Raw genomic sequence first — 22,715 nt, 5'->3', positions numbered from 1 at the left:
GACTTTGAAATGTTTCTCTTGTGGATGGGGAGACAAATTTGAGCGAGCGGGAAGGAGAGGCACCAGCTCTTGTTTCTCTCTTATGCAGGTGTTAATTATGTGCTTTTCTAGAAACCCTGATCCTTTTACTGGGGACCTTTCTGAATGCTATTTTAATGGTGGTGGGAAGATCTCCTGGGTGTGTTCTTTTTTTTTGCTTTAATTTCTTTGGACAATAAAATTCTCTTCTTGGCGTTTAACTTGACATCGGTGCATGGTTTGTTAATTTATTTTTTATTATTTTAAGACTGGCTTTGCTGAGTTTTTCGGGTCGTGCCACTTAGTTGAATAAATCTACATGTGTATCTGTCTAGTTTTTGCTTCTCTCTATGTTGCAGTCACTGCCATAGCAATAGCTGCGATTAACTGCAGAATAAAACCGTAATTTCGTGATAGTGAAACTAATTTTACATAAAGAGCATGTTCAGGGAGGACTCTGCAGTGTTGTGTTATCAGATTCGGGGTCAAGGTGTTATCAGATTTGGGATCAGGGTATTTGTTTTCTTGGTGGTATTGTCTGTTTCTGCACTTTTCTGATTATGCCAGAGATTCAGCGGGAGATATGGAATAGCCTGGCTGTCGGCTCAGGGGAGCTGCACTTGGATTTCTCAGTAGCTTCTGCTTCGCTGTTTATATTTTAGAGATCATTTGATGCTTTTTTTTTTTGTTATGGTTTTTGAGATCTGAAAGTCTTGCCTGAAGTCAAATGTGATTAAAAAGTCTTAATGAACCTCTTCTTTCTGTGATCACTGATGTTTTCACGGGGCAATCAATAGAGACAGAGGTCTGGATCTCCTCTGCATTGCTGAGTATCTGTTAAATGCTAAGTAGCTCCTGAAACTAAATTCCCTGTGGTTCCTGAGGTTCAGGGAGCTGAGTTTTGGCTAAAAGAATGGCTCTGTGTTGAGGTGGTAGCGCTGCATTTTTTGTGCCTATTAATCAGAAAAAACTATTGATGTTGATAGGAAATTTACTTACAAAAATAACAGCACCATGAGTTTGGATGGTGTTTGCATTTTGAGGAGCTCTTGTTATTTATTTCTCTTAGTGTTTCGTATTAGGTGAACTGTAATTGGGTAAAAAAAATGGTAATAAGGTAAAAGATTGTAAATAATACCTCATGGTTATTATTTTACCTTCACCTGACACTTAGGGAGATGAGAAGAGCCGTGTTTTATCCAGCCTGGGAATGCAGTGCAGTCAGAAAAGCCTCCTGAGTGGAAAAACGTGCACTTCTCTCTCCTCATCTGGAGTGTGAAACTTGCAGGGGGAAACACACCCCAAAAGGTTGAGGGTTTTGGTGCCCAGGGTGCTGGGAAGGCCTTACGTGCTGAAGCAAGGATTTTATTTATGCAAGAGCAAAATGTAAAATGACTGGGAAGAAATGGCAGGTGCTTTGTGCTCTGGATCCAGGAAATCTGCTCTGACATGACCCTAAGCCAGTCCAAAGAGATTCAATTCCTCTTCTATAAGGAGTTCATAGAGAAGTCATTTAACTGAGAGGTTTCTGAAATAAGGAAATTCCAGCTGAAGGCCAAACAGGTGTTTGTTAACTTTTGCTAAACAGTTATATTTTTATTTCTCTCTCTATATATGTATTTAATAATATAAATATGTATAATTAATATAATATAATGGCTTGTGTTCTCTGCTGGCAAAGGGTATCCCAGCTATCCCAACACTGGGATACAAGGGGCTGTGGTCATGGAAGGTGGAGAGCCTTGTCTGGGATCTCTGTGCTGGGAATTCACTCTCTTCTTTAGTGAAGCTGTGGAGTCCTTAAATGTCAAAATTCGGCTGTGAATGGTTATGGAATTATGTTTTTGTTCACAACTGGGTAGAAATTTCTGGGAATGCACACACACACAGAAAAGTGGCCTTCCAGTAAGATTTTCTGATTCATCCTTTCCCTATCCCAAACTTGCAGACAGACCCGTGGGACACTTGTAATTCCTGAGGGATCAGTCTGGCTTCACTGGGGTTAATTGGTATCTGTGAAGACAAGCACTTGTGTGAGATTTTTGGTGCTGGGTTTGACATCACAAGTGTGGTTTTCCCAGGAGATACATCTGTCCTTGTCCCCCGCCCTCCTTCTGCTGCCCCCTGTCCCTTCTCCGCCGTGAGGGGGAAAGTGCCGCGGTGGAAGGTTTGTCCTGAAAAGGAGGAGGAGGCAGAAATGCCTTTTTCCCATGGATGGATAATGTTAATCCTGATTTTCTCACTGTGAGGGCAGCTGTCCTTGCTCAGGCCAGGGATTTCTCCCCCTTAGACTGGGAGCAGGGCCGGCTTTGGAGAGAGAAACAACGGAGAGGGGAACGGTGCAAAAAGGTTCCTCCACACCAAGGATTTTGGGTTTGGTACAGTCAGGGGGCTGATATTTCTGATCCCAATACCTGGTGCACGTGCAGCTGATCTCACTGTTACGTTTTTTGGCATTTGAAGGGGAAAATGCGGTTTTTCAGGTGCAGAAAGTCTCTTAAGATCCAGGATTTCGGTGCTAAGGTGACATGTTTCCTTCTGGCACAAGCTGTGTGTGCAAGAGCACTGAAACTAAAGACTCTTAAATCAATACAACTCTAAGTGTCCCTGTTACTGTAAATACAATTTTAGAACATATCAAATGATTCTGAATTAGGTGTCAGTCTTTTTTTTTTTTTGGTGGTGGTTTGGTTTTTTTTGTTTAATAGAATGGAGCAAAAACTTATTTAAGCGTTACCTTGGGATGAAGTAAAAATAGTTATCGTGAAGGTCATTTTGTTGTTTGCCTTTTTTCCCCATTATCCTATAGTGGAGGAAAGAACATAAAATAGAAAAGTGCAACTGGAATTCTATTTCCTTGCCATGTTCAAGCCTGGTTATATTTTTCTCCTTGGCTACTTATTAAAACTCTTCAGTGTAATTATTCTTATAAAAACTCTTCAGTAAGTGATCTTGACTTTGCAATGATTTATCAATTATACTTGTGGATATTTCTTTTACTTTAATTTACGCCTAATTGTGCTCACGTCCACTTTTTATTATTGGTTTCTACTGTGCTGTTCCTGTGGAATCTGCGATTTCTGGGAGAAAAAGTCTGTGTATTTGATAAAGGACAGGAGAATCTTTGTGGTTTCTGAGGCTTGAAAGAGTATGGACACGCTGATTAAAGCAGAATATAGGGGCAGGATTTATTTTCGAGGAATATTGTGCTGTGCTTCTCTCTTTGGTATTACTTTTCTCTCACTTTCTTTTAGAAAATCTAAGCACTCCCTCAAATATTTCTGAAGCCAAGGAAAGCTGGAGACAGTTAAGAAATAAATCTGTCCTTGGCATATGGAAATGTTTAAGTCTTTGTTTAAAGGTTTGCATCTGCACTGAATCCAGCAGAGCTGATACAGTAATTTGTACATTTGTTCCTTGCATTAAAACAATTATAAAGGTTATTATCTTTTTTCTTCCCCCCTCGTCTCAATTAATGAGCCAATGGTATATTTAGTTTTGAGCTTGTAAATACTTCCCCTGACATGGTACAACCCCCTTAAAGCAGGGAACACACCTGAGTGCTCAGGTGAATCAGAAGCAGGAACATCAAGAGAGCTTTAAACCCCTTATCCTGATCCTGCCCTCCTTAATTCAGAGTTTCCACCAATTCCATGAAGATTTTGTTCCAATAAAGGCAGCAGAATCAGACCCATAATTATTGCCAGGTAAAACGGTATTTCTGACTCAAGTACAAATGTACAATTTCAAGGCAGAAATAGTCATATAGAAACAGAAGAACATATTCTGGGGGATTTTTGTGCTGTTTTCTTTTGCTTTTAATCAGCAGCCATTTAACTCAATTTGGTTTGTGTCTTCATATGCCAAAATGAAGCGAAATATAAGGGGTTTGCTTTCTAGAACTAAGTCCCCAGGCAAGGAACAACAGCTGGAAAATGCATATATTTGACTGTCTGAGTTTGTTGCTTTGTTTGTTTTTCCTTAACAAGCACTATATTATCCCTTAACAAAACGTTTCTCAGCAAGTTCCCCGAGTTACAAAAGACCTTTCAGAAATAATGTTAAAAGAAACAAGTGCTCTTGGAGAATGACTTGCTGAAAGACAAATACAGAAGTAGTTTTGCAAAATGCCAAAAGAGGTTATTTATTTTCAGAGGGCCAGCTTGTGATTCACTAAAAATGTATAATGCTGTTTTACTTAAAAAAGGAATAGCCTTTATTATGCAGGTTTCTAAATCAAACCAACAGAATTATTTGAAAATCAGCAAAAAAATAAGAAAATTTGGGGATGTATTATTGATTGTATTGAAATTAATAATACTTGTATTATCAATTTTAACAAAATAAGGGCAATAACAGTAGAAAATATCACATGCAGTGCCAAACCTCTTCAAGTTAACAAGTTCATTGACTGCAATGTGATTTCGATCAGGTTCATCTTTAACTATTGAAAAATTGATTTCTTTTGAGAGATAATCAGTCACCCTGCTGTCTTGGATAGATATTTATGTATTATGGAAGAAATTTTTGCATATGAAACACCAACAAACATAAAAAACCTTGGAAGAATATATATGAAAAAGGTCACAGTCCTTTCTTTCAAGTGTCTTTGTTGTCAAAGGGATTATTTTAAATGTTGTAACCAAGCCTGCCTTAGGTTGGATAACTCTGTGTCCCTCAATTAATTCCTGCTCCCTTACAAGGACTGTAAATCCTGTAATCAGCTTATCACAGTGAACAGAGGGAGAAGTTTCAGGAAATCTGGTGAGATTCAGGTTGCAAACCTGGATCACAAGGATCTTGCTTCTTGTAATGCATCCTTAGGCACTGCCAATTTTTACCATGCACAGAGTCATCCTATCAGAGAGATTGGAAAGGGATATTAGCGGGTTATAAACAAGTAATATTCAGAATGGGTTTTAGTAACTACCATGTGTGAACCAGTGATTGCCACTTCTGGTAATTATCCTGTCACAAATCGAATTTATTTCAAAGAAAAAAGGAATAAATTTGACAAATACGAATAAACGTGACAATTATTTTCTGAAAAATGTCAATGAACTTTCAGAGGTAAAAAAAGGACCGATGAGCAATAGTGATTTTTTTTAAGGCTGAAGGACACACCAAGTGGTCCACACACAGTGCCCGAGGCAAATAGCCTTTTGGAACGGTGGATTTTGGGAATTAATGAGTGGAAGGAATGCCTAGGATATGATGTCTTCCACTTGCAATGCATGTTTACGTGGAGTGTGGATCTCCAGTGATGGGTGGGAAGTGGTGTCACCAGGCTGGGTAACCTCCTCACACCAGGAAAGGCTCCGACTTGCTTAGTCAAAGGTGTGTGTTGCCAACAGATGACAAGGACTGGGCATATGCAAATACCTGCAGGAAGGGGTGGGTCACTGTTTTTGGGAAGTGGCAGAGCTCTTTAAAACTACCTGCCTGGCTTAGGAGAGATGAGGAGAAAAAAACAAACCAAAACACCCAGGAGACTGGGAATGTTTTGTTTGCAAATCCCTGATTGCAGCTGTGATGAGAGAAACAAGGAGCAGCACGTTAATTCTCTGTGGAAGGTTTTGCACAACTGCAGTGCCTGTAAGATTTTTTTTTTTTTTTTAAACTGCATTCTTCAGACTTGAAAAACATCTTTTTTTAGACCGTATGTTTATTACCTTGATAAACAGCAAAATGCTGCCACAGCAATTACCTTGATGATAAAGGGTCTGTAGACAGATACTTCCTGCATTCATTTCCTACCCAGATAAGTTGCCAAAATCAGGGACTACCAATACAGGAAATGCTTTCAATAGGAACTTCCTATCTGTTAGTATCTAATTCACTGGAAAGATCTAAGCCCTTCTTGTTTGATATGAAGGTAATTCTCTACCTGTTACTATTTAAACACTTAAACCACAGCACAGTGCATCTGTTTGTGTAATAACTTTAAGACCAATGCTGTTACCCTGGGCTGTGAAATAACAGGATTTTTCTCTGCAATGGTAGGAAAAGTAGCTCTGCATTTTATAATTTGGAAATTGGGATGTTTCATAATCCATTAGCATTGTCAGATGAAAAACAAACATCCTCCCTCCAACTCTGTGTTGCCTGAGTCCTTATTTGTGTGTATCACCAAATAAAATACACAAATACACATTTCCCTAGGACTTGAGGTGGAATTCTCCAACAAATAGTCCGGAGCATGTTCTGGATATCTTAAAGATTTGTGGCCATCTCTTGCAATCCACGTATCCATATTCAACCAAAATGACTGAAACAGAGATTTTTACCTCGCTGTAAAGAGAAATAAAGCCATGACTAACCTGTATGTTTGAACTTCTGCTAGGAAAAAGAGAAACCTGGAGCAGAGGGAAAGTAAATAAAGACAGAAACCTCCATTGCTAATTGTAACTTCAGGGTAATTGGTTTCAGGCACATCAATAGGATGAGTGAGGATTTATGAAACCTGAAGTGAAGTTGGGCAAAATGAAGGCAAAAGTATGGCCTGACTGGGGCTAGGCTTGCACCCAAGTTATTCAGGAGCTCAGCCCAAATTTTCTGTGTTGTTTTGCCGGTGATTCCCCTGGAGTCATTCCAGGTTTCTGCCACTGTGACTGAGATTGGGATGGTGGCCTTTCCCTGGATAATTGAGTAGAACTTTGCTGCTGTGGCTTCACACACATCACAGCTTTTTGTCTGGGAAGAGCAGACCCAAGTCCAGTTATCTCCTCTATGTTCATGTGGTGGTCTAACAGCCTGGGAATCCAAGGATGGATTTACAGACCCTTCCAGAGACCGTGGAAGATGCCAGACATCACTGGAAGCACCAGCTGTCAGATGGGAGGGCTGGTCCTGTGGGCACCTGACCCAACAGCCCAGTTCTGCAAGTTGGGAGTTAGTTTTGACAAGCAACTTCCACAAGGCCATGGGCGAGGAAGCTCCAGGAAGTTGCCCCTTGGCTTTGGGTTCACAGGGGTGTTGGGGAAGTGCACACTCGGTCCTGAGAGCAGCGTTCCTCAGATGTGGTCACTCAGCTCTTATCTGCTCACATACATTTTTATTATTGTTGGTCTTTGGCGTATTCCCACCAGCTTTCCTCATGCCTGAGGTATTCCCTTGGAAGTGCTCAAAGTTGTTGCTTTTTACTAATCAGATCAGCTCACTCAAAGTGGTGGCCAGAGACATTTTTCACATTATTTCCACACAGACATTACCTTTTTAAAAAAAATTTCCCTGCGATTTGTCATCCAGGCACTGTTACATCCACTGTTTTCATGGAATCCAGAACCTGGTTGTTTAGTCTACATAAATGAGGGGGGGGGGGGAAACGAGAGGGATCCTGTGCCTTTAATGTTGTTTATAACGGTTGGACAGAGCTTGTCAGGTGAAGGTTAATTGCTCTCCAGTTAAAGCAGTTCTCTGCACAGATGGGTTATCAGGGCTGAACACTCGTTACAAGATTAATCTCATTTCCGACAAGACTTCCCTTTCCTTCAACTGATTTTTGCTCAGCCATTGGACCTGTCAGCAGCCGTTAAGAGAAGGGTGGGTTACCTCTGGGATATTAATGCTTGTGTGCAGTGAAACAATGCAAAGTGTGTGTCATATCGGTGGGGAACATCTTTAGGAGACAGCACATTTCAGAGCTGCTCTGAAGGTCGAGATTCATAAACAACAGAAACAATCAGGAACGTTCGTGTTAACCCTCCTGGTGGACACGAGCTCCAGCTGAACCATCCACAGGCTTGTTTGGCGTTCCTGTTCTCTTCCAAATGTGGTTATTTTTTTAGTTGCAAAGGCTTAATTTTGGTGTGAGTTTTAGTCGACAGAATAGTCACTCATGAGATGTAGAACTCAGGACACTTCTGTCCAGTCTACTGATGGGTGAGGCCTTCAGTTAATGCTTTTTTAAGCCAAAATGTTTTTTTTAACCATGTCTTTTTATCATGGTGACCACTCAAACTTTGGGAGTTTTGTCTTGGGCTCTAAGAAAACCGGTTAAATTTTCCTCTTTCTCAAAGCCGGAATAAATCAGAACTGGATCCATTATACCCAACAGGCTACAGAGGTATGAGAAAAGTGAGACAAGAACCAGACACATCATGTTCTCAGCATAATAGTGCCTTGCAAGCCAAGACTGCAGCAGATCTGCCAGTCCAGGCTCATCCTGAGCCGTTGGATGAACCGAGTTCAAGGAGGCTACGGCACGAACACAAAAGTCTCACTGGAGTTTGGGGTTTATTTCAGGAGTTCTGAGACAACCAAAATAACACAGCTTGGCAAAGGTCTCTGCCTGCCAGGTTTCTTCCACGCAGCTTCAGTCAGTAAATTCCAAAACACGAAACAAATATTCGAGGCAACAAACAGGGCAAGCTCTTATGTTTCCTCAGAGTTTCCTGTCCTGGCTTGGGATCAGCTCCATCCTGTCGATGCTGTTGAGTCTCTCCATTGACTTCAGTGAACTTTGAGCCAGGCTGGGCTGCCCCAGCCAAAAAATCGGGCTCTGTGGAGGGTCTCAGGCTCCATGTTATTCATTGGATGATTGTTGGAGATGAGAGCCATCAAACCATACGGAGCTGGGCTGGCCTGGAAGCATCTGAGCTGTTCCCCTGATGGTTTAGATTAGGGGTGTGCAAAGGGGCCTCCTCATGCTGGGCTCTGCAGTGGAGAGGTGACATCCCTCCCTTGCTTTGTATTAAACTAATAAGGCAAATCCAGCCTTATATCATAATATAATTATAATTTTATACACCTGTAAGACCAGAGGTGCCTGCACATGTACAGGGTTAAACAGGTTGAGTAGTGAGGAGACTTATGTCCATGGAAATATCAGAATATCATGTTATTTCTTCTCTTTTGGGGCAAAAAAAATAGGAAAAGGACAGAGAGAGAAAAATCATTGCCTTGTCTGATGGGTGCACAGCAAAAAATGTCATCATTGTTCCCATGCCTGAGGCTCCTACATAGTGAGAAGAACACATTTGTGTGTGTCATTAGGAGTATTAGTTATTCTCCTGAAGGCCTTTATTGAAGCAGTTTATTTTTAATTTATGTTTTATAAGCATTTAACAGAGCTAATAAATTATATTAAAAAGTAGGTTTTGTTAGAAAACATCTACCTACAAGCTTTTGAGAATTTCTTAATTTTCTTTTTTGTCTCCTTTCAATCATCAAGCTCTCTAACAACCTTACTGCTAAATTCTTGGTTGTTTTTTTTTTTTTTTTTTGTTAAATACTCGTGAGATTAAAAATACGTTTTCCTTTGATTTAGAATCCACGGGATTTAAGGAAATTTACTTGCTGCAGTTATAAAGCTGAAATGAAAGGTAGACAGGAATGTAACCTCTGGATGTCATCCTCCTCAGCAGTTTGCACTCAGAGCCAAAGAAATTTAAGCGAGTGAATTCCATGACTGGTTCTAATAAGATAGGAAAAGTGCATAGTAAATCTTTACAATGCCAGCTAAATCATTGGTGCTCTGTGCCAAAGGAGGCAAGTTTAGTAGAAAGTCTTTAAATGGACCAGGTTGAATTTTTTTTTTTTTTTTTTAAAGAAAAGAGTCCCTAAGGTTTGGTTGTTAAATCTCTGCTTAGAGCTTTGAATAAGGAGCTGGATTTTTCAAGATGCTGATCGAATTAAGAGTTCCTGCTGCCTCTGCCCAGGGAGAAAAAACTCACTGAGAAGTGCTCCATGCTATTCTGATGGATTTTTGGAGATGGATGTTTGCTCACAGTTGGAAAGTGTTGTTACACCACTTGCCTGATGTGAGAAAACCCCTCCTTGACAATTCTGCCTTTCTAGGAAAAGGAAAGGAAATTGAAAGTGGTGAGATCTTGCTTATTCTTAATCAAAGTCTTTGTTGAGCAAAATAATATGATCTTTACTGTGAGGGTGGGGAGGCCCTGGCACAGGTTACCCAGAGAAGCTGTGGCTGCCCCTGGATCCCTGGAAGTGTCCAAGGCCAGGTTGGATGGGGCTTGGAGCAACCTGGTCTAGTGGAAGGTGTCCCTGCCCACAGCAAGGGATTGGAATGAGATGGTCTTTAAGGTCCTTTCCAACTCAGGCCGTCCTGTGGTTCTGTGATGGTTTTGTTTTTGTTTTCTCACTTTGAATGGGAAGCTTTGTCTGCAGGCGTTCAAAATGGGATAGCAATGAACTACGAATTGCAAAATTGCTTGTAGGTTATAGATTTACAATTGCAACACCGTTTTTAAAAAAAAAAAAAAAAAAGGCATTTAAATGAATGTTAAAAATTTTTGAAGTAAAGCACAATCTCTAACATGTACATGTAGATTACTGACTTTTAACTTTCCCTGTAATGGTGCCCAGATCCTGTTCAGTCAGCATGAGTGTTAAATATTACAGAATCACAGACTCATAAGGTTGGAAAAGAACTCCAAGACCATCAAGTCCACCCTGTGCCCCATCCCCACCTTGTCCCCCAGCCCAGAGCACTGAGTGCCACAGCCAGGCCTTCCTTGGACACCTCCAGGGATGGGCACTCCAAACCTCCCTGGGCAGCCCCTTCCAAGGCCTGGCCACCCTTTCCAGCAAGAAATTCCTTCTCATGTCCAGCCTGACCCTCCCCTGGCACAGCTGGAGGCCGTTCCCTCTCCTCCTGTCCCTTGTTCCCTGGGAGCAGAACCCGATCCCCCCTGACCCCCCCTCTTCTCAGGGAATTATAGAGAGCAAGAAGGTCTCCGTTATTTACTGTCTTCAGATTTAGTTTTTTTCCCCCCACACCTTCATCACACACCTCATGTGACCTTTTAGAACCCAGACCAGACCAAATTCACTTTCGGGTATGTTTCTCTTCCGAGCTTGGCCCTTCATAATACTGTTTTCCACTTTCGTAGAGGTTTTATGAGGCCTCAATCTCTGTCAACCTCCTCTGCTTCTTGGAGGATGCAATTCTTGCCGACCCACGCAATTTTTATCAAGAATATTGTGATATTTAATAATTAAAGGGCAGTTTCTTGAATTGTACGAGCACTTGAAGCCTTCAGTTTTCATTGACAAAAGGCTGTAGTTCTAAAGGATTTTCCTTAAAAGCCAGGGTACAGACCCAAAGCACGTTGGTTTTAAGCACTTTTCGTTTCTGAGGCATGACTAAAAAACTTGGAAGACGTCATGGAACAGGGCTGAACTCAGCACAGGGCAGAGACCCTGCAGAAGTCAGCATAACACCTGGACAATGCTTACCTGCTTCTTAAGGGGCTGCCTGTGGTGTCACTTCTGCTTAGGTCTTGACCTCATCCCACAGGTAGATCTGACACAAAATAAGTTCCCTGCTTAAGGCTCTGATGAACACTCAGTAACCTGGAATTTTAAGGTACACTTTTTAATTAATGAAAAACAACGAGTCGAACACATTCCTGGTGGTGTTTCAGGTTTGTAAGCTGGGATTCAGATGGTTTCTTGCCTTCAGGTGTCCAGCATTAAACCTCACTCCTGAAAGTGTTAAGCAGTAAAGCTGTTGGAGAAATGCACTGTCTGTGTAGTGACTGCCAAAAGCTTCAGCTCGTATTTTAAAAATCTGAAAATATCCAAGTTTTGTAATATCAAAAGTAAAGATAGTGCATCTCTATGTATCTTAGTTGAATTTTGCTCTCCAAGTATTGCAATTTAGGGAGCCTGAAGGCTTTTATGGTGCTGCAGAGGATCAGTTAAGGGGGCTCAAGGTTGCTTGAGAAAGCTCAATATTAAGTGGGGTGTCTGTGAGCCCCAAGACATTTTTTTCCTTATATTTTCCCCCCTCAACTGCTTAGTGAAAAGAGGAGAAATTCAGAAGGTTGAATAAGACAAGTTAAATTGCTGCAAAAGGTTCTATATGAAAGTCTCGAGGTGGAGGTAGAAAGCAGTGGGATGTGATACTGAAATTAAAGTGACAATAAAGAGTATTATACTTTTTGTCAGTAAAAATATTCAGAATTCATAGTGACATGAGCTTAAAAACATGGAATTTCAGGTAATAATATATATTATATTGTTTATCTTATCTGCCTTTTAAACCTTGAAAATCACACTTCTTTCTCTGAAATGAAAACTAACAGCTTTATTTTTTAGCTGACTGTAAAATTTAGGTCCAAAGGAACCTGAGGTTCAGTAAGGTCATGAAAGTTGGCAGCTACTGTTGTTAAAAAGGAAGCTTGATAAATCCTCAGAATTAACTATTTTAAAATCCTGTTTCAATAGGACTGGGATGATGCTGAAAATGAAATTCTTCACTAAAACTGAATGCTGAGAGGAAGCAGAACCAGTGGAATTAGATTGAAAATAATTTTCTAACTCTTGAATAAGCAATTGAAACAATAATAATCAGTGTCAATCAGTGCTGGAAGAAAAAAACAACCCCAAAGTGAAAGGTGGGAAAACAAAATCTGGCAAGGAAGTACTTTGAGTCATGAAGTGTCCTAAGGAGGACAAAGTTTTTGAGTTCTCAAAACTGTCAGGGACATTATCAGAAAAGAAAAACAAAGTCATTATACTCTGAATTTTCATGACAGTGAGTATAAACTATAACCCCCAGTATTTCAGAGACCATTTACAGTCACCAGGCTTGTTTAAATAAATGAGAAGATGGCCAAACAAAGGAGAGCAGAGGCCAAAACTCCCAAAAAAGTCAAACTTTGCAAACAAAGAAGTCCTGTGCAAAATATTGCCTCAGTTGCTTCTGAGTTTCTCAGTTTCCCTGCATGAATTTGTTGTATTTCATTCCTTCCCAGTGCTCCAGCCACCTGCAGAACCCTCCACCCTCTCAAACTTCAGCCTGTTTTTTTAATCATTAATATTCTTTTCTTCTCTAAATGTCTTTAATCTCATTTTGGACTCCTTCATCTCTTTCTCTTTTTTCTTTTTCACTCAGATTGCAGTTTATTTGCTTTATTAATCCTTGGTGACCCTCAACTTCTAAACAAATGTTTCTGAAGGATAGAGCTGATTTCACTTCTAAACAAATGTTTCTGAAGGATAGAGCTGATTTCACTCTTTGTCTCCTGCATCTTGGAGAGAGACATTCTGCAAGGACAGGTGGTGACAGGACAAGGGAGAATGGCTTTAAACTGAAAGAGGGTAGGGTTGGATTGGATATTGGGAAGAAATTCTTCCCTGTGAGGGTGGGGAGGCCCTGGCCCAGGTTGCCCAGAGAAGCTGTGGCTGCCCCTGGATCCCTGGAAGTGTCCAAGGCCAGGTTGGACGGGGCTTGGAGCAACCTGGTCTAGTGGAAGGTGTCCCTGCCCATGGCAGGGGGTGGGACTGGATGATCCCTAAGGTCCCTTCCACCCCAAGCCTTTCCATGATTCTGTGATCTTCACAAAACCATCTTGCATCCCTTTCCACCAGAAACACTGTTCACCTGACTCTGCAACTTCAGGTCTTGTTGAAATGTTTAGAAGAGCAGTTTGCTCATGTGGGAAAATCTTTCCCTCTGAATAATAAAAATAAGGCAGGGAAAAAGTCCTAGATTTTCCTCTTTGTGTGATCAGCAGCCTGCTCTTTACTCATGTAGTTGCTGGACAGGTCATTTTGCCTTTTTTAATTCCTGTGTTGTAACCCCAGAGGGAACAAAGAGTTTCCAACTCCCTGAGAGGAGGGGGCAGTGAGGGGGGGTCGGGCTCTTCTGCCATGTCTCGAGTGAAAGGATGAGAGGAAATGGCCTCAACTTGTGCCAGGGGAGGTTCAGGTTAAATATTAGAAAATGTTTCCCTGACAGAGTATTCAGGCCTTGAATAAGTTGCTCAGGAAGGAGGTGGAGTCACTGTCTCTGGAAATGTTCAGGAGTTGTCTGGATGTGGCCCTTGGGGACGTGGGGACACCCTAAAGGGGTGATTCTGATGGTGGCACTGGGTTATCCCGAAGGTCTCTTCCACCCTTGGTGATCCAGTGACTCTGGGATGCAGTAGCAGTGAATCACAGTGAGTTTTGTGCATGATCTGATGGGCAGTGACTTGGTCAGAGAACCAAAAGGGAGATTTTTCAGTTCTATCCACAGATCCTCGCTGTGACTTGAAAAAACCCCCTCTGCATTTTCAGGAACAGCTGGGTTTTTTCAGGTTCCCACCTGAGACACTTCCGTTGTGATTTTCAGAGCTTTTCTATTTCCCACAGAATTGTGGTAATTAATAACTTCTAAGAGCTTTTAATCTGACACGAAATGGGACATTATTCTGTTAAAATTGCACAGGCTGCCACTAAGCTCAGTTATTGCTGAAGTCGTTCTAGTGCTTTAAGAAATATCTGTCCATTAGAGGCTCTTATTTGCAAATAGTCCTGCTTATGGCAATAGAAATGCTTGTATAAAAGATCAGTGTGGAATGCAAAACTTTTAGCTACCAAGATTTAAAATGAGTGGTGTGGTTTTCATTGCAAGAATTGATGATTTCACTGACAGCTAAAAAAAAAAAAAAACAAGTTAGGAAAATATCCTCAGGAATGTTAAGTGAAATCCAGAATCAGGAGCTCTGGACTCTGAAAACTGCATAAATAAGAAGTGACTTTTCAATTAACTCATTTAAAAATATTATTTGTGCATGTTATAAATATAATATTTAGCGTACTCAGTGTACAAAAACTGTTTGTAGAAAAAAGTAGAATACGAGAAGATGTGGCAGGAACTTTAAATGTTTCTAACAAACATTTCCTCCACAGTTGTGACTGAAGCCTGAAGCTTCAGAGGGTAATAAACAGCTTTAAAACATGCCTGGTCAGTGATGAAATACTCAACATGAGGAAGCAAAAATCTTACTGAAGCCTTAGATCTGTTTTCCATATTCTTACAAAAGAGTTGGTTTCTAAAGATCTGTTTTCGATTTCAGTCTCACTGGAAGTATCTCATAAGAAAGCTTTTTATATATTTTAAAGACATTCTGAAGAGTCAGCATTCTCCTGATAAAAAACAATTACATGTTTCTGTTAACTCTGATGGAGCAAAATTAGTTTGCAGTGAACTGTAATTTTCTTTTGGTAAAAGTAGTGTTTGAAATCCTCAGCAACGGGTTTGTGTTGAGGAATTACTGTCTTGGGAAATCCGTGCTTTGAACAAATGCTTAGTTCAGACACAGATACGAAAATAAAGATGGAAAGAGGCTGTTTCCAAGGACCTGGAGTGACAGGACAAGGGGAATGGCTTCAAACTGACAGAGGGCAGGGTTAGGTGGGATATTGAGAGAAAATTCTTCCCTGTGAGGGTGGGGAGGCCCTGGCCCAGGTTGCCCAGAAAAGCTGTGGCTGCCCCTGGATCCCTGGAAGTGTCCAAGGCCAGGTTGGACAGGGCTTGGAGCAACCTGGGCTAGTGGAAGGTGTCCCTGCCCATGGCAGGAAGTAGGAATGGGATGATCTTTAAGCTCCTTTCCAACCCAAACCATTCCATGATTCCATGATATCTGAGGCTGGGCACCTACATGTACTTGTGCATCACAATTACCTGCTTGACTTGCCAGTGTATCAATCCCCCCACAGCTCCAAAAGCCTCATTAACTGGATGTGTTCCAGATGAACTGAATGATATATTAAGTAAAGCCTAGGATTTTCCTTGGTCAAATTCCAGTCTTCAGGCTGTCAGGCTCTCAGAGGGAAAATAAGACATAACAAGACCACCTTCCTGCTCTCGTGTCTAGTGCTCTTACCCACTTACTGTTGCCTTTGGCTTGTCTCAGCTCTTGGCAGCTCCTGACATTGCCAAAACCAAGCCCCAGAATTCCAGTAGGGCTGGAGGATTGTGCACATGAGGGATGAGAGTCCTCATTCCTTCCCATCCCGTGGCAGGGAGGGTTCAGGGCCCTCTGGGGAGCACGGGAGGGCACCATCAATATTGTATCAGTTTGCTCCTGCGTGTTCTCCCCACTGTGTGGTCCAGGCATAGTCCTGGTCAGTCAAAGGGCATCTAAAAGTGGAAAGATCCCTCCAGTTTCCTTGGGAACACAGGAAGGGATCAACCAGAGCAGAGCCAGAGCAAGCAGCTTCAGAAGGAGACTGGACAGGGATGAGTCGCTCGTATGGTTTTATCTGATTCCAGACTGTTCCAAACTCTTTGCTTTTCCTTCCCCTTTCATCAGTCTTTTCACCTTCATTCCACTTCTTACTTGCCATTCATAGTAGCCTTCCATTATTTATTATCTTCTGCTCATTCAAATTGAAAAATAACCTCTGGCACAACTGTGACAGTCACACTGGTCACACAATTAACTTGTGCTTTGTATCTGTTTCTCTCAACTTGTGTCTCTGTCAGCTGCAAGCATTCAGTGAAAGGTTTATCTAATGCTTTCCCTTAGTTCTGTGTCCATTTATTTCTTGCATCTAGGACTGCATAAAATTCATGGTTAGTAAACACTATTGAAAGGTGCTTCTTGCAGCAGTATTGTGGCAGTTTAATACAAGTCCACAGTAGGAAGTCAGCACATTGTGACATGAGTGTTGCACCACATCTCCTCCTCTGTAGACTACACCTTTCATGGTCATGCCAGGTCTTGCTGACACATTGTAGTGTTTGGGGCCGTGGGTTTGAATTGCAGCGACTGCAACATCTGTGGGGTTGCGTCTTTTGTCAACAGAAAAAAGAAATGAACCACATTGTTTTTTCGCTGCAAAAGCAGCATCTCCCTACCCAAAGATTTCAAAGCTGGTCAGATTCTTGATTTCATGGATTCATAGAATGATTTGGGTTGGAAGGCACCTTAAAGATCATCCAGTTCGCCCCCCCCCTCCATGGACAGGGACACCTTCCACAAGCCCAGGTTGCTCCAAGCCCTGTCCAAGTGTCCAAGTTGTTCCAAGTTTCCCCACCTTGGACACTTCCAGGGATCCAGGGGCAGCCACAACTTCTCTGGGCAACCTGTGCCAGGGCCTCCCCACCCTCACAGGGAAGAATTCCTTCCTAATATCCAATCTTACCCTGCCCTCTTTCAGTGTGAAACCATTCTCCCTTGTCCTGTCACTCCAAGCCCTTGGAAATAGTCTCTCTCCATCTTTTTTGTCAGCTCCTTCAGGTCCTGGAAGGCCACAGTTAGGTCACCTCAAGGCCTTCTCTTCTCCAGGCTGAACAATCCCAATTCTCCCAGGCTTTCCTCATAGAGCTGCTCCAGCCCTGGGATCATCTTCATGAGCTCCTCTGGACCTTCTTCAACAGTTCCATGTTCTTCTTATTTTGGGTCCCCCAGAGCTGGAGGCAGCTCTGCACGTGGGATCTCACCAGAGCTGGGCAGAGAGGCAGAATCCCCACCACCACCTCCTGCCCACGGTGCTTTTGGTGCAGCCCAGGACACAATCTGGGGAAAAGCATTCCAGTTGTTGTGTTGACTCTAAAAATTATGTTTTTCTTACTTGAGTAATCCTCATGGACAGAAAGGCTGATATAATTTGTTCCTTTCTTACTGTTATTCCTCCTTTTCTGCTTTTATGTCCTTGGCGAGCCCAATACAGAAAGAGGATTTTAAAATGGCATGGTGACATTTATCATTGGCTTTTATCACATGTCTCTCAATGAGTGGTGTCATTATTCCTGTGGGAGTTTAGTGGGTAGGTTTTCTTGGTTTACTGACTAACAGGAACTTTGGAGATTGCTCAGGTCAGCCAGGAACTAAATGTACATGATCATCTGGTTTTCCCTTCTTGCCGAACGACATCTATCACTTGGCTTTATTTAGTCCATGCTTTCATTTTATTAGATTGCAGAGAAGCATAAATGGTGTGTGTTTACATTCCTTACTGATTCAACTTGAAATTATGACCAAGTATGGCTCGAGTAGTCTATAAAAAGATATGGTAGTTTCTGGCTCTCAGACATATAAAGGTGTTCCTGGAAGCTCCAAACCCAGAGCACAAATCAGTTGGACTCCTCGACGATTTTGAAACCTCAAATCCTTTGAAATAGTTGGCAACTTGCCTGTTGCATATTTACAGTTACACAACTCACAGCTCTTCCCCACTGTGACTTCTAGAAGTTCCTCCTTCCTTTTTTCTTGAAGTCCCTTGGCAGCATCAAAACAGCTTCACTCCTTCCCTCTCTCCCTTCCCCCCTTCCCCTTCAGCCTTCCTCCCCTCCAGCTCTCCCTCTCCTTGGTATGGCACATTGTTCTGGGGAAATGGGTTGTTTTGAGTTCACACTTTGTTTTCCTGCTGTTTTTCTGGGAAGCTGGACGTGGCACAAAAGATATGGGAACAGCTTGTAGGAAATGGGTTTGTTTGGGGAAACAATAAAAGAGAAACAGCCTGCAGACCTCTCTACCTCTCTTGTGTGTTTGAAGGCCTAGATTACAGTATATAAAGACATTTTGGGGGTCGTTTTTCAATACACTCCAAAGGAAAGTAAATCAAAATATTTTCTTTCAGCAGGTCTTAAGCTTTGCATCCTCCCAACTTCATTTCCTACAGTAATGTGTGTTAGACACTTGGCCTTATTAGTGAGGTGTGGGGGAAAGCATCTTAATGGTTTCTATTGCTATGGTAAATGCAGATCTCACAATTTTGGGCTTGAGATTCTCTTTACTTGCATTGACTTTCCCAGCTCGCTTTTCATCAATGGCAGCAGATGATCTTTTATGTCCTTCCGGAGTTAATGTTGATACCATTGCAAAACAGAGTCAACACCAGAGCTGCAGGGCCTGGTTTTTGAGGGATAACTCTGGTAATCAGCAGTTTGGAAGAAATATTGCCACGGGGAAAAGCTGCAGGATTGTTCTTGCTGCCACATCAAAGATATCAACATGTGCATTTTCCTTTTCTTCTTCACATGTAAAGTTAAAAATGGGCCACAACCTGTTTCTGCTGTGGCTGAGTTTCAGCAGAGAGAAGGGTCACAGAGCCACAAGTTCATAGAAGCGTAGAATGGTTTGAGGTGAAAGTTTAAATTTGTGAGGCAGATCTCCTAAAAAAGGGAGAAAAGAATGAAACAGTTGAAAATTTTCTGAAGTTACTGCTTATACTTTGTAAGTTTGGATTGGTGATTTTATTTAGAAATTTGTTGCTTAAATAAAGTAATAGGAAGTCAGTTTAAAAGCAAAACCACAGGTTTGGATTAATTTTTTTTTTTTTACTGTCATAAAGCAAATGGGTTTGTTGTGTTATGTGAAGGTTTCCTGTTGGGATAGTTCTGTTTTGATTTATCTGGGGAGAAACAAAGAACATTCACTCCAACCTTTGTCAATCATGGGTATGAAACAACGTTTTTCTTCCAATCCATTGCTCTGGCTACTTCTTTAACTGCAATATGTCAAAACCCATCCCAATCTCTTTGATCTCATGGTTAATGTTTGAGCTAAAACAACTCCTTATTTTTACTGGTTCAGCAGAGCAGGTTAAATATCCTTAAACAAAAGCAGACACTTTATTGCTATTTTATGAGCAGTCTCATGTGTTGCTCTTTACACCCCCAGAAATTACTTAATACTGTGACATTCAACCCTGTAGTAATTTCATTAGTCATGTTTTGTGGCAGATGACTAAAATAACGTGTGCAGAAGTATGAATCAAGATATTCCTTATAAACAATTATAGGAAAGTATGCTGGGCTATACACTGGAAAGGTTATCGTGACAGGAAGTCATATTTTACATACACAGTGGGCATATTTGGAAAGTTCATTCTGAATTTAGAAAGATTACCCATCCAAGCAAGATTCCATATGCTTGTAAAACGGGGAATACCATGAGAAGCATATAATACTGTGTATGTATATAGTCAATGTATACGTGGAGGATCCAGAATAAAAGGTGTCTGAGGAAAAGGAAGGGACAATAATGTAAACACAAGATTTTCTGCTCCAGTGTTGTGGAGAAAGGGGGAGCACTGTTAAGGTAGAGAAGGTTTTAAACAGCAATAGAAATTTGCCTTTTAATTCCAGTTATTTAACGTGGGGTAGTCAGTACAAAATATAGAATCATAGAGTGGTTTATGTTGAGAGGGACCTTAAAGATCATCATCCAAGCCAAATTCCACAATCCCAGGTTGCTCCAAGCCTCGTCCAGCCTGGCCTTGGACACTTCCAGGGATCCAGGGGCAGCCACAGCTTCTCTGGGCAACCTGTGCCAGGGCCTCACCACCCTCACAGGGGAGAATTACATCAAGACAAATACATTTGGAAGTGAATAAAGACATCCATATAAATAAAGATGCTTGGAGCAGCATTTGCCGAAAGATCAAGCAAGGAAATTAGTAAGTGCTGAATGTGGCCAGTGCTCTCTAAATGGGAAGGTGAGGGTTTTAAATATGCATGGAGGTGAACACAAGCACCTGAGACCTGGCCAGCCTGGTGCAGCAGGCAGGAGGATCTCCAGCTCTAAGGAGTCCCTGAGGAGGAGCCTGAGCTGCAGGACAGCAGCTCTGCAGATGCCCAAGAGCACATCCCGCTCCCTCTCCCTGGGCCGATTCCCGTTCCTGGCTGCTGGGTGGATGCAGCAGATAACACACCCGGGGGCAACCTGTGGTTCTCCTGTGATTTCTTTGGGTTAGCTAATATTTGGGGCTAAAATTCCCCTGGGATTGCAGTCTTTCCAAGCAGAAGGTGAGTGATCCACTCATCCTGCTCGTGTGTGCACGTGCCCAACCACCACACGCAGAGACACTGCAGGGAAGTGATGGGTCACTGAGAAGTTCAGTTGGTGGCCACCATCCAAGTGTTATTTCCCCTAATGCTGTCAGGCATTCATAAAAACCTAAGGGTCAGTGGAAAAGAAACTCACTTGGGTGCTGTTTTTCAGTTTTACCCTTAGTATTTAACTTTTTCATCGATATAATGGCAGTAAAAATCTCTTCATTCCTTCCTGTATGTTTTTATTTTTAATCACTTTGCTGGTGAGCTTGTCCTTGATCCATAGTGTGCCCTAGATAAAAGTATTTTAATGCCTGAATTATTTTTACTTTAAAATTTGTTCAGAGATTGAGGGTGGGATTATCTAAAAATGTGTGTCTGTACATATACTTATGCATATATATATATAATGGGAATATGTAATTAAATATAAAAATATATAAGTGGTGGGTCAACCCACCACAGTGAACAAATATTAAACTAAGTATAGATGTACTGTACAATCTTTTTGTAGTTTTTGCTTGGATGGTAGGAAAAAAGAGTTGCAAATGTTACCACCTGGTGATAACACTGCAAAAAGCTTTTGAATAATGCTAAAAAAAAACGTTAAAAATTTTCTCAATAGAGTTTCCAAACCCAGTATACCAGGGTTTGTTACTGGGTACAGGCAAAGCCTCTAATTCTGGACAGGAGACTAACTGGGATTAACACACAGTAATTCTTGAAGACAACCCAGCTGAACATCTGGGTCTACCCAAGATGCAAAAGATTGTAAGAGGAGACACAGAAAGGATAGGATGGTCTTGAATGAGATCAATATCTTGTTTTGGGCAACTGTTTTGTTCCCAAGACTCTTTCCCCGATATCATTTTGATCTATCAACTAAAGTTCACAGCAGGTGTGGTTGTGCACCCTCAGTTCCCTCCACTTGGGCTCTGGGCCACTTTACAAACCTGCCACCTGTTTTGCCAAACAAATATTTGCTTGAAAGATTGCTGGAAAAACACTCAGATGTTTATATTTTTCAACAAAGTAGAAGGTTGGCTGCTCCTTCAGATTGATGTAGGAGAAAAACAACAGGCTTGCCCTGGGCTGAGACAGAAATTCAGGTTTTATATCCAAGTTTTCCCGATTTTCCAGGCATTGTGAAGCCCTAGAAGTTAATAGCCAAGCATGGAGGAGGAAAAAAACTTCAAGCTTTCAAAGTCCTCCATAATTGACAATACTCTCAAGATGAAAAGGAAGAAAAGTCTATTGTATTGACTGAAAAAAATAGTCATTCAGACTTCGGCGTTAAGAGCTCTTTACGTGGATGGAAGTGCTAAAATAAGCATACAAAGCTACAGTTTCTTTAAAAATGCTCATACAATATACAATCTGCAGGATATTTTGTATTGTTTTTAGCAATGGGGATGGAAGGGTTGACATAATCATTCAGGAATATGCATTTTGATCATTGTGCTGCTCCAGCCCTGCAGCCACTTCTTCGTTCAGCTGACGGTGCACTTGATAAAACCTGGTGTTGCCTCAGTGTTTGAGTGATTTGCCAGCACTCTGCTGATGCAGAAGGAGAATTCTGAGGTGCAGGTGCAGTTCTTTGGTGGTTTTGCATGGACAGAGCTGATTCCAAGCAGCTTGAAGTCACTTGGGCATTGAAATTCAAGCAGGTGCAGGGTGGAGGGTTTCATTGCTGCATTTGTACCAGCCCACTGGGTTGCTTTGACGGCGTGCAGGGCGTGTGACATGCACAAAAGAGTTCCCTACTTCCATTCGTTAACTCCTGGTTTGGTGTCAAGCTATTAATTTGCATTTTACTGCCAGATAAAGGCTGCAGATGAAACAATTCGTTGTGAGATGGCAGCTCTTTAAATCAGATGTTTCCTGATCTCTGGAAGTTGCTCTGCTTGGTGTGATAATCTCAGTGTGTGAGATTCAGGGTAATGCCCAATAGGGCACAGAGCTCAGCATAACAGAGATATATTTGCTAAACCAAGACCCTTTTTTAGCAATTCTTAACCAAAGTTTCCCCATCTCCAACAGTGGAACGATGATTTTTTACTTTATGAAGCATTTAGAGACCTGGATTTGAATGCCTTATGCTACAAATATTACTTTGTGGTAATAGGACATGTCAGAAATAGCCTGGGCAAAATTAGGGTTAGTCAACATTTCAGGAATG

The 22,715-nt window shown here is 41.6% G+C and overlaps 1 protein-coding gene across 4 annotated transcripts in view; it reads left to right on the top strand.

The window, feature by feature from the left end:
- Positions 1-22,715, top strand: part of ERG (ETS transcription factor ERG) — a 147,143-nt gene that overhangs the window by 81,643 nt on the left and 42,785 nt on the right. The gene's annotated exons all lie outside the window — the stretch shown is intronic.

The sequence above is a fragment of the Pipra filicauda genome, unplaced genomic scaffold (assembly GCF_003945595.2).
Source record: "Pipra filicauda isolate LSUMZ 115617 unplaced genomic scaffold, ASM394559v2 scaffold330_size805480_pilon, whole genome shotgun sequence".
Classification (NCBI taxonomy): Eukaryota; Metazoa; Chordata; class Aves; order Passeriformes; family Pipridae; genus Pipra; species Pipra filicauda.
This window is presented reverse-complemented; position numbering and strand designations above follow the sequence as displayed.